A 12,816-nucleotide genomic window follows, 5' to 3' on the forward strand; every position below is an offset into this window, starting at 1 on the left:
AAATCCCCTCAAAATCAGATCAATTTGAGTTAATTTCTGCCTTTAAATAAATTAACTGTACATGTCCCAAAAATGTGTGGGTGCCCTCCAGGTTAGCCATCACTCACACACACACACACACACACACACACACACACACACACACACACACACACACACACACACACACACACACACACACACACACACACACACACACACACACACACACACACACACACACACACACACACACACACACACACACACACTCCAAACAGCCCCACTTGTTGACTCAGGAGTCAATTAGTGGCTGATAAAAAGGACGATGCCAGACTCCTGATTCACTTCGTCTTTCAAAGCTGCTAATGTCTTCAGGACGCTCTGAGAGACTGACGCAAACACGCTAATGCTATTACAATCGTCTGCCAGACTAATTTCATCAAGCATCGCTCGCTAACCTACAATCACTAATCACATTTTCATCCAAACTAATACTGATCAATGAAGTGGTCAGGGGGATGAAGTGGTGGGAGCAAGCAGCGCCGCTGAAGTACAAGCCTCTCTCTAAGACTCTTCAGTAAAGATGATTATATAACTGAAGAGTGCTGAATTCTCTGTTGACAAGCTTGTGGTATTGATTTAAATACATTTGTTGGCTCCATATGGGACAAAAGAGAGCTGATAGTAGGGGTTTGTTCACAAGATTTGAATTTTCACTTAAAAACTTGATGGATGTTGTGTTTTAAATACATTGAAATATAAGCACATTATACAGAAACAACATGAAAAGGCAATGAATATTGACAATATCATTATTTCTTAAAGTGGACCTATTGTGCTATATTGGAAAAATATATTGTCTATACAAAACATGTCTGTGAAGTGTTTTGCTTAAAATACCAAACAGTTCACCCATTGTAGCCATGCCTCATACTGCTCATACCCCTCTTTTCCAGCCCTGTTAGAGAAACGCGGATTTTGGGGTCCTTAGCTTGAAAAAAAAAAAAAGAGGAGGCGGAGCTAATGCCTGATCAGAATACTACCGGAGATAAAGTTAAATTCTGCTGTGATAAAACGCCATCCTGTTCTAAACCACATCAAGGATTATTTCTGAAAATAGTATGGAGCTCAAATGCTTTTTCTCTTGCGGGTTTATCACAAGGTGAGTTCCTTTTTATATTTCCTGCTTTTTAAACACATGTGCTCTCCAGTACAGGTTAGCTCTGAGTGTTAGCGAGGCTTGCTAATGTAAACAAAGACGAGATTACTCCAAAACACGTCAGGCATTGTTTCTGATAGCAACTTTCTGTGGGTCCGCTGCCGATTTGACGTCAGATCGGCAGCAAATCTGTATCCGCTCATTGTACCCCCGTTTTTAAAAGGTTTGGGTACGGAGGAAAAGAGAGAGGGTTTTATTTTCTGACGCTGCGTGAGTTCCCCGACACACCCGGGGACACATATGTATGTATAAAAGACATCACAAAGTGCATTTTGCATGATAGGTCCCGGAATATAAGGATCATAAATGATTTGGATCTTGGATGTGAGTAATCTCAACACAGTAAACAACCACCTGTTAGAATGTGACTGAAGTACCATATTTGAATTGAAGTTAGCCAACTCCTTCGAATGATAAAGACAGTGAAAATAAATGATCCTTAAGATTGAATATAATGTCAAACGATTTATTCTCAGAGTTTTAGCCAACAGTTTGCCATAACTCCTCAAAGTAACTACTGACATCACAAGTGGTGACAATGCTACAATGATCTCATTGAGTCAGATAGTCTGTTAACTGTGTTGGATGTTTCCAATACTTGTTTCATAGTATTACTGCTTGTATTTATTGGACTGTTTGACAGACATCACAATTGCAATACAGTAGGTACACATGTAGAGAAGTTGGTCTGTAGGAAAATTAAATAGTTACCCCACCCTCACCCCTATGGGCTATGATCACATTATAAACAAGACATACATCCAAAAGAAAAACAAAAAAAAAGGAACATTTAAATAAAGGGGGTAAAAATTACATGAAAATACAAAGACCAATAACTGAAAATTACATAAAAATACGGATGCTTCTTCATGTTAATAGTCAATACAAATAAATACCAGGGAAATAACGGTACTGCAAGTTACATGAGGAAACAGAGAAGACAAATAAAGTAATGGGCAATGTATTAGGGGGAAAAGGAAAGGGGGAAGTAAAGGTCTCTCCCCCCCCACCGGGTTCACTCACACCTCATCAGCATCAGGGTTGATTGTAAGGTCATTGATTAGCAGTAGTAAGGGAGTCCAGGTCTTATGAAAGAGTGTCAGGGATCCTTGTAGTGAAAATCTTATCTTTGTTTGACTCCTTTTTTAGCAATATTCTACAAACTAGCAACTAACTTCCAGACTATACTGTTATTTAAACAGAAATAATCGACAAAATCATCTAAAAAATGACACCCAAGTTGCCTCACTCTCGGTATCAACTCATCATAGGTTGTCAAATATCCTATATCATCATAGGATGAGACTGCCGTGAGTCTAAGAAGAGTCCAACTGCACCTAAGTGGGTATCTTTAAATTAAGTGGATGTCAAGTCCTCTTCAAACCTACACTCACAGGACGAGTGACATCCCAGACTCCTCAGCTCTTGTTGCCTCACAGGCTAATAGGACCTGCCAATAGAGTCTTCCTTTTACCTCTTACAGTCAAGAGAAAAGGCGAGCAATTAAATCCAATTGCCTACAGCCATGCTGGGACCTGTTCCCCAGGAGGACGTGGTGGCGGTCTGGACGTTTAATCATAATGTGACCTAGTTGCTGGTTCTGATAAATGGGCCTTGGGAGGGAAAGCGCTGGCCGGTCATTAATCTACAGTCAAATGGGGACACGCACACACAGTCGCCGCTAAGTTAATTGGCCACTTATTTTAGCACGAGCGGGAGGCTAAGCGAGATGGAGATGGATGTTCCTCCGTTGATCCATAATTCGGTCCTCCGGGGCACTAATGCAAGCAAAACAAGCAGAATAGGAGGAGGAGGAGGAGGAGGAGGAGGAGGAGGAGGAGGAGGAGGAGGAGGAGGTGAAGAACAGTAGGGTTAGGGAGTGGGTCTCTGATGAGGTCTGAGGGCTTTCCACACAACTACTGGTCATGAAAACACAGTCCAGGGCGGCTTGAACTCAAGGGGAGAATTGGCTTTCTGGTTGGTAATCTTTTCCTCCCTTTTTAATGTTATTTACGTAGTAATATAAACTAATTATTATGAAGGACAGAAAAAGCATAGACTTGCGCTATGTCATGAAGAAAAACTGCTGAATGACAAGAATGTGCTCAGACTTGTTATCTTATCTTTTCCACTCCTGTGTGTCCTCTCTTCCTGGCTGTCCAATCAGGTTGTAGCGAGGGTCAGCAGTCGTCCAGGTGGCTGCCCGTCTGATGGATGATGGGAACAGGAGGGGCCGACCTGGTCGTGATAAGGACCCTATCTCGACAGGGGCTTCCTCTCTAAGCCTGAGCTCCGTCAGAAACTGTCGACAGAGGGAGATGGATGTGTGGTTTTGTGGATGGATAGGTGGATGGATGAGGGGGGGACAGACATTGTGGGGTGTCATATAGGACAAGGCGCAACCTGTCCTTGTATGTTATCATTTCACCTTCTGACCTCTGACTTTTTTCTTTCAGTTCAGCCTGAAAACAAGAGGAGCATGAGGTGGGTAGGCCTACTGCTTGGCTTGGGCCATTTGTTGACTAGTTATGGTTTCTGTTGTGTACTCTAGGGATGGTAATATGGATCTGTTGGAAGATTAGTTCACCACTTTGGGAAATATCTCAACAACTAGGGAATTGACTGCCATGACATTTATGATTTGGAGTAAAATGTCCTGCAACTGTTGGATGGATTGCCATGTGTTACACAGAATTAATATCACTCACTTGGTGGATCCCCTTACTTTCTGTCTAGAACCGTCATCAAGATTTGTTTACATGGCCAATGCTTTGTTTGTTCTTTTACCAACAGCTGCAAAAAGTAATGATTTACCTTGGCTTTGTCTTATGTGCTAAATAGCAAATGAATAGCAGCATGTGAAAACCTTAAACTGAGATGTTAAGAATGTTAAACTTTATCTGTATGTTAACATTGTGAGCATGTGAGCATGCTGATCTTAGCATTTAGCTCAAAGCACTGTAGCCTAATAACAGCCTCACAGAGCCACTAACATTGACTCTTAGTGTTGTTTATTAAGTTAAAGCAAAAATGTAGATTGAAGTTTGATTTGTAGTTGACACTGGGACCAATACTGTAGAATCATAGGCATATCGTTATATAAGAAGCACAGACACCAATTCCTCCAGTACAATGATAAAAAGCAAAAACGTTTTTTCACAGTTATGGTAACTCTCTGAACTGAAAAATATCATAAAATACCCAACCAGTATACAATGTTATCCTCAGTAAAAAAAAAAATCAGGCCCAAGGTGTGATCTGAGACAGGGGGTGGTCTCATCCTAAACCCTGAGATTATATCAGAGCAGACCTGACCCACATGCCGCCTCACTGGAGTTCCTCAGGGGGATTTGTGTTTGTGTGAAAGTGTACCTGTTTTTTTCTAAATGTAAATGTTTGCACCATCCACTTCAAATCATGGTATGTATGTGTGTGATATGGTTGCATTTGTAATCTCAGGGGGAATCACCATCTGGATTTTGTTTGCGTTAGTGCTGCATGGGTTATGCTACTCCTCACCATCACGCCTTGGTGAGTATACAGAATTGGATTGAACACCAGTCGTCTGATCAATATGATAAATTGGGGCGTCAATGCAGCGTGTAACCTAATTCCAGCTAATTGGGACTTTTCACACATATCTCCAGAGCAGAATGCCTTCCCTAATGAGCGCAGATGCTTTCATTCTCTGATCTCTGGACAGCAGCAGGAGCCTGGCCCGCTGACCTGCTCGGCCCCCCGGTGGTGAGCGCTGAGCCGGACACAGCTCCTGGTTCAACCGCGGTGAATAGCTGCTCATCCCCTGTTTCCTGCAGGGGACCTCGCTCTTCTGAGGCCCAGGCCTGACCCCATGGGAGGGGAGCGGGCCAGGGTCAGAACCCAGAGTCAACACCCCTGGACAAGCCTCCGCAGCAGCATGGTGCCCCCCGACCACAAGCCTCTACTGCCATGACCCCGCTCAGGTCTGGCTGGGCCCCCCTGTGGTGAGTCAGGGGGTCAGTCTCCTGGAGGTTCATTGTAGCGGCCACTGACCAATGGTAAATAGGCTTGTGGTCAAGCTAAGGAGCCATGAAAGCGAGGGGATAGCAGCACCCCTGCCGCTGCAGTCTAATTTGGCAGGATGCTGGTACGTCAGCGACAGACGGCCGACCAACAATGGCTTGGCACTAGTAAACAATAATGTTTGTGCAGGGTCTCTTTCTTGGGGCCAATCTAGAGCTCACACAGCCCATCTGGCATCAATAAGATGTCCTGAGACGCTATTCAGCACATCAGTCTTCATTTTACCCGGCTTTTCAGAAGAGGTCCTCTCTAGATGCTCAATACACAGTGTCGGCTAACACTTATAAAGTGACAGATGCTATACATCTAAAGTTTTGGAGGTGAAGTGAGCGTCTGTGAGATCTATATGTTTTTAGAGTCAAGATTGAATGCATGGGAGAGTAAAAATCCAATGTTTCTGAGACAAGATTCTTGATTTAGACGTGACATTCATTGGCTTTAAGGTCATACAAACTAGAGAAGAAAGATATAATAAAGATCGAGACCCTATTGGAAGAAATTAATAAATGGAAAAAGATCAATAGCAGTGTTTCATCTCTTAAAGGGGGCTTGTCTTACAGCCCCTTTTCTTCCTCATCGTCCTCATGTATGAGGAGTTATTCATAAATTGCATTGTACTTTTCCTCCAGAGAGGACTGAAACATTTATTCTCCAGCTTAAAACATATCATGGTCACAATTGTTACATAAAATAAATAAGCTGGTAGTATATTTCTTTCATATATCAAAATTGGTATTGGCCTGAAATCCAGTATTAGTCGGAATGTTTTACACATACACACATTGATCTCTTTCTATAGCTTTCTATGTTTTCTACTTCAGTGCTTGATCACCATTGTGTCCTAAAGAGGTCAGTTTATTGTGATAAGACAGCCTTTCGATTCATGTTTGGTGGTGATCATAAGAAAAGTTGCTACCTCTAGATCAAACAATGTAAAACAGCACAAAGGCTTTTTTATTGTCCGCAGTTCAAATTGTTCCCCAATATGCTGAGAAAGTCCAAAAAACCTCTTTATTCAAACTTGATTGAAGCCCACATGACTCATGTCTTTATGCAGAGGAGTGTGGGAGGAAGTTTGGAACAAGATGGCCAGTGAGTATTTTGTTCCCAGTGCTGGGGCTGGGCCGGGGTGAATAGTCAGGAGGCTAATGAGTAAGAGCAAGAGACAGAGAGGGAGCGTGAGAATGGAGGAAGTGAGCACAGCAAGTGGCAGATAGAAGCCAGGACTCTCTCTCTCCCCCCTATTTCTCTGTGTGTGTCTCCAACCCAAACTGGGACAGGAAGTAGGATTGTTTGTGACCAGCACGTGTGTTCCACATCCCAGCATGCTCTGCTCTCTGGAGGGAGGTCAGGCAGGAAGTGGCCAAGCGTGGGCTGTGACCTCTGGGTAATGAGCGAGGATCCTCAGGGGGGAATTGCTGCCTGCCGCCTCACACACGCACACGCGCACACGCGCACACACGCGCACACGCGCACACGCACACACGCACACACGCACACACGCACACACACACACACACACACACACACACACACACACACACACACACACACCACAATGTGTTGATGGTTTCAGCTCTGACTGACTCCCGTTTGTGAGACTGTAGAGTTATGGTGCATCTACATTTTAAACATTCAACACAACAAACCGTTTGTTCTTCCTAATAAAGCCTGCAAGTTTTAAGTGATTAAGCTATGCCACAAGCCACAGAGACACATGCGATTGCGTTTCAGTTTTAAAGATGGAGCCTTTTTTTCTGGAGAAGGTTTGTTGATATTTGAACTCGACATCGAAACAAATACACTGCTCCTCTCAGCGCTCCTTCAGATCGTTACCATATCCCAGATTTACTGTCTATTCCACTGCCTTTGGCTGGAATTGACTTGCTTCCTACATACAGAATCAGGGCTGTCGATGAACACCAGATCCTTTATCAGCACACACACAGAACAGAGAGCTAGCGTGGTGTGTCATAGCCTGCAATGTCCTTAGGTAATGCTTTTCATTTTGTATGATTCTTTTATCATTTCCTGGTTTTTAAAGATAAATAGATACCAACATTCATGATAACTTTATCTGACTAAATAGTGCTTTTAATGTGAGCCTCTGTGTACTTGTGCAGTTGAGAACTGGTAGATTGCTCTCTTCACATGCCTCTTGCCCTTTCCCTGGCATACTGCTTGTTTTTGCGGCTCTGTCATTGTCTGTACTGTGTGTGTGTGTGTGTGTGTGTGTGTGTGTGTGTGTGTGTGTGTGTGTGTGTGTGTGTGTGTGTGTGTGTCTTAATTTCAGTGTGTGTTAGCATGTCAGTTGCCCGTGTGTTAATGTGTGTGCTCTATATGTCATTGTGTTCATGTCAGTGACGGTCCAGCCTGGGTGTCAGACAGTGGGCTAATAAGGGCTAATTCCTAATAGAAGGGGTGGTGGTGCAGTGGTAGGGGGGCGAGTTGACAGCAGGGCAGCAAGCCAGGTTCCCAGGACACCCTCTGCAGACCACTTGAGATGAGGAGAAAGAGAAGAGAGGGAGCGAGGGAGGAGGAGAGGGAATAAGGGAGACGTTCCCAAAACAACACACAAAAACCTGAGGCTACAAGTCAGTCAGGGAGGCATTCAGATCCCACGCAGGTAGCCGGCCAAATTGTCCTTTGTGACACAAGAGCCATTCACCAGGAACAGGATGCTGTCTGCGGGATGTCCCAGACCCCTCGGCGCTGTTTTGTAGTGGGTAGTGTGTTTCTGTGCGTGTGCGTGCATGTCTGGCTCAGTGTTGACTTTGGGGAAAGATTGACGAGGGTGGACTTGGCTCTCTTCTCCTGTCAAACGTCTGACAGTGAATAAACGCTTCATAGACAAACTCAATTAGCCGGGATGGAGATTTGAAGGAGGTGTCTCATGCGACAATAAGACTCCTATTTTAACCTATCACTATGATGAATGTATGGCAAACATATGTCTTTGTTGATCTGAGACAGTGGCAGACAGGTTAGATGCAGTCTGAGACTGGGAGACAGAGATGGAGAGAAACCCAGAGTGGGAAAGGAAGAGATAATATCAGTGACAGCCAGAGAGACAGATTGATACATATGAACTGGGAAGATTTTCTGTATATGATGTCATCGAACGATAAAGGTTCTGTTTATCCAAATAACAATAGGACATTTTCCCACTTACTCCACCGACCCATAGCTTTATGTGACGAGGTTTGGATATTTCTACCAATGTCAACTTTAAAATTCCCACAGCACAAAGGGGTCTATTGAAATGCCAGCTGGTTTGATGTGAAGGGTCTGCATTGAGGAATGAGAATGGGTTGCACAGCGAACATATTTATTGTCATTTCTACCTTTTTGTAGAAAAACGTCTGTGTTTTTTATAAAAGAGTTTCTCATCAAAGTGGTTTGGAAAAAGATAATAAAAAGAGGGAAGTAACAAGTACATTTAGTCAGGCATAGTGCTTTATTACAATGTTTAAGTTCTTGTACTTGACTTAATTTGTGCACAAGCAAGTGCGGGTGCTCACTGAGTGCTTGAACATGTTGCACCACGTACACATGTTCCCACGAACAGTAACCAGATAATATACAGTAGATGTGTATGTGAGGTTACAGCCGGTGATTTCCCGAGGTCGTGTTGAATCCTACGCTGCAGTCAGCCCTGCTTGCTTCTCATCTGTGACTCCCCAGAAAGTCCTGATGAATAGCGCTGGCAGTTCTTGGTGGCACGGCCTGAGTTACACACGAGTCCTTCCTCTCATCCCCAGGCCATTCCCTTATATTACAAACACAGAGTTTCCTGGTTCATATTTTAACATTCAGGTGATGAAAGCAGCTACATGGTGGGAGACGAACCAGCATGTCCCGCACAAAAGACTGAATTTATGTCAGCTAAAATCAGTACAAGGGGAGGCTGATCAAGGGGGAGGAGGCTGTGTGCTCGTGTGTGTGTTCATCCCCATGACAACATGGATGAAAACATGCACTTCCTTGCACAGTGAGCCCATATAAGGGGCCGCTAGGCCGAGGGCTGCTCAACAATACCTTTAATGTCATAGCTCAGTGACTGCTCTTTGTGAGTGGGGTGGCGCGCTGCAACTCACACAAAAACTCAAAGGCAAAATGGATTAGAATATGAGAGAAAAGATGACTGAATCAAACCCAGTGGATTGGAGGAGATTAGTAGAAGGGATTATGGGAGAAATGACACACTAATTACTTTTTGTTGGGGGGATGAGTTTTCAAGTTTTCTATTAGAGGGAGGTGTGCACACAGTGGACATTTGGATAACTTTTTCAAAATGTCAATGTACTGTAGTCCAGACTCTACAGAAACATATTTGTAAAATAGAAAATGTACCTATACAATATAACAGATTGAAGAAGATATAAGAACATTTTGATTAGTTGATGAAATTTCAATTGAGAGAAAATCAATCGCCAACATTTTTAATAATCAAGTTATGTTTCAAACTAAATTCTAGACAGGAGATCATTCAAGATTCAGCTTGTCGTGTCAGAGGATTTGCTGCTTTTCTTGGTTTTATATAGTTTTGATTAAAATGTGTATAAATTGATTTTATACTGTCAGTAAAGTAAAACATCATCAGTTAGATGTTGGCCTTAGAACGCTAACTCGATTCTTCATTACTTTCTGAAATGTAAACCCAATCGATTAATTGAGTAAAGATCTGATTATTAATCAATGATAATAATCTATTGCATCCTGGAAAACATATAGTGAAAAAGTATTAAAAACATTTAGGTTTGTGCCCATTCTGATATTGAGCTATAGTCAAGACTTTGAATTAAGTGTATTTTGAAAAATATCCACTTGAAATATAACACACACTCACTGCTTCAAAAGTAACACCATCTTACAAAGATGCAGGAAAGTAAAACTAATTTTGAAAATTTGAATACAAAGAAATCTGATTTATTGAATGACGCTAGCTTCATTTTGAACCACCACAGTGATTATTCTGCTCAGTCTATTGGAACCCAAACGTTGCATTTTTGTTTAACAATTCAAATTCGAGAAGCCTCCTGAAACCAAATCAAACATTGCAAAGCTTTGAATGTGCAGTTGATACTAATTCATGATCTTTATCTTCTGGAGCACTCCAGTCTTTCCTGTTGTGTTTGTGAGGAAACTAAACTTAAGTCAAACACTTTAGAAAGACAACAGCAAGCCACTCAGACCTGCAATCTGACTTAGTGACTTGCACTCCTGTTGACCGAATGCATCTCTCTTGCTGTTAATTATTTGACCAAACTGGAGTCGAGGAGCTTAGAAAATGTCTTGTCAGGAGTTCTCTCCAGGTCTCCAATTAGTCTAAAAAGACCCCAGGAAGGATAGCAGAGACAAAGGAATAGAAAAGGGAGCAGGAGGCCAAAAGAAAAACAAAACACAACAATCAACAAGACCTCCTGGCGTCCGTGTCGAGGGAGAACACACACACACACACACACACACACACACACACACACACACACACACACACACACACACACACACACACACACACACACACACACACAACCTCCTCTCATCCCTCACAAACACTGTGGTGTTTTCAGAGCTCAGTCGGTCACTGTGGAAACCTGGAGTCTCTTTCGTTCATTTCATTCGTCCACTTCCCTTCCTCCCTCCTTGCCTTTTTCTTGCATTGCACACACCCACACACACACACACACACACACACACACACACACACACACACACACACACACACACACACACACACACACACACACACACACACACACACACACACACACACACACACACACACACACACACTGAGATCCCCCCCGCCCCTTCATTCACGCCCTCCTTTCTTCCAGGGCTAAAACAAAGCACGGGGCTGAATGGGCTCTGAGGTAGGTAAATGTATTCAGTGACACCGGCCGGATGATTCCCTTCTGCAGCAGCCCTGTAACATTTGTTTCAGGCCTTGTCTGAGGGCAGGGACAGCGTGTTGGGTCTTTTGTCCCACGTGCCCTCTGCACAGCCCTGCAGTTAATGGTGGCCTTGTCCTAGGCTGCTGGACCAGAAACCTGCAGCCCCACAGGACGTTCAGACATGGGGACACGGGAAGTGGGAGAAACATGTGAAGCTGAGGAGGGACGAGGGGGTTGTTGGGGTGCGGGATCCCATCCCAGAGGTTTCGACAAGTTCATTTCTGGTCTCCAAATTGCAGGGAAGAAGGCTTAGCTGGAGGCGCAAAATAACATCACGCAGTACATACTTTACTGTTTACTATCTGGCTGCTACTTCACTACGTTCACATCTTCCACTTACTTTTTATAATGCTTCTTCCTGTTTTGTTTCTACCTTGGATGTGTACTCATTTGATTTTGATTTTATTAAGGTGCACTTGTCTCTCTGTTTAAAATTGTTTTGTCTTTATCTGTAGTGTCCCCTTTGCTGTAACAATGTAAATGTTTCTGCTGTGGTATAAATAAAGGTTTTCTAATTCTGATTGTTACATTTAGAGATGTAAACAATCTGTTCATTCAGCATCCACTCCATTTACATTCTCAAAACGTCTCTTCTCTATCCTCTCCTCTCCTGGTTGACACAATACCCCCAAGAATTCCCTCTTTTTTCACCCGCTGTGAGTGACAGGCCGTCCAGCCGAGGGGCCAGGTGCTGGTGAGAGAATGAACTTGATCACTGGGGCGGGGGGGGTAAGGGGAGAGACAGACATCCTGCTGCTATCTGTCTGAAGAGGGGCCCCAGCATTTAGCAGTGAGGGTCCTAACGGCCGCTTGAGAGAGCATCTTCACTCCTGTTTTGTGGCCATTGGGGCTGAGAACTATACCACACTTGACTCCGGTAATCTGCTGAACAGCTAAAGAGCCTCTGTTGATCGAAAAGGAGAGCATAACTGTTGTTGTTTTCAATGAGTATTATATGCCTGAAACATTTCATTAGTGTCAGGGGAGACTAAAGGCAATCTGCGTTGAGGGAGACAAATAATAACTGGTTGACAAAACTTTGCTGAGGCACGTCTTTGAAAGTCTCTAGTGTCAGTAACTGCCTTTGCTGATTTATTACTCACAAAAATGTCAAAAGGAGCTTCACTAATTTACATTTCTAAGCCTATGTAATTGGACTTTTCATGCACAACAGAAGAAGAAGCATTAAGATATTTTACATTTAATAAAGAAGCATAGGTATTTGCAACAGGATGTACTTAAAGTGTTACAAAATTAAAGTAATTACTATGCAAATGTCTCAATTAAGAGTTTTACGTTTTATACTTAATTATTACTGCTGCATTAGGTGTCAGCAGAGTGAAGAGCTTATGTTTAACAGTTTAATTGAATAGAGTGGAGTGAAGGAATAATGAAGCACAAATGTAATTGTACCAACTTGTTGTGACTGTTTACTCTGTGAACACAGTCTTCTTATCGCTTGTCTGTTTTGTGCTATGACAGTTAAAACTAAATTGTTGAACAAAGCATCGAGGAAACTTTCTACTTCTTTATGAGTTTTTGTTCTGCCAGGAATCCCAGGATTCCCACCAGAGTAATTGTGTCTTTGTGTGTATG

The sequence above is a fragment of the Trematomus bernacchii genome, unplaced genomic scaffold, assembly GCF_902827165.1.
Source record: "Trematomus bernacchii unplaced genomic scaffold, fTreBer1.1, whole genome shotgun sequence".
Classification (NCBI taxonomy): Eukaryota; Metazoa; Chordata; class Actinopteri; order Perciformes; family Nototheniidae; genus Trematomus; species Trematomus bernacchii.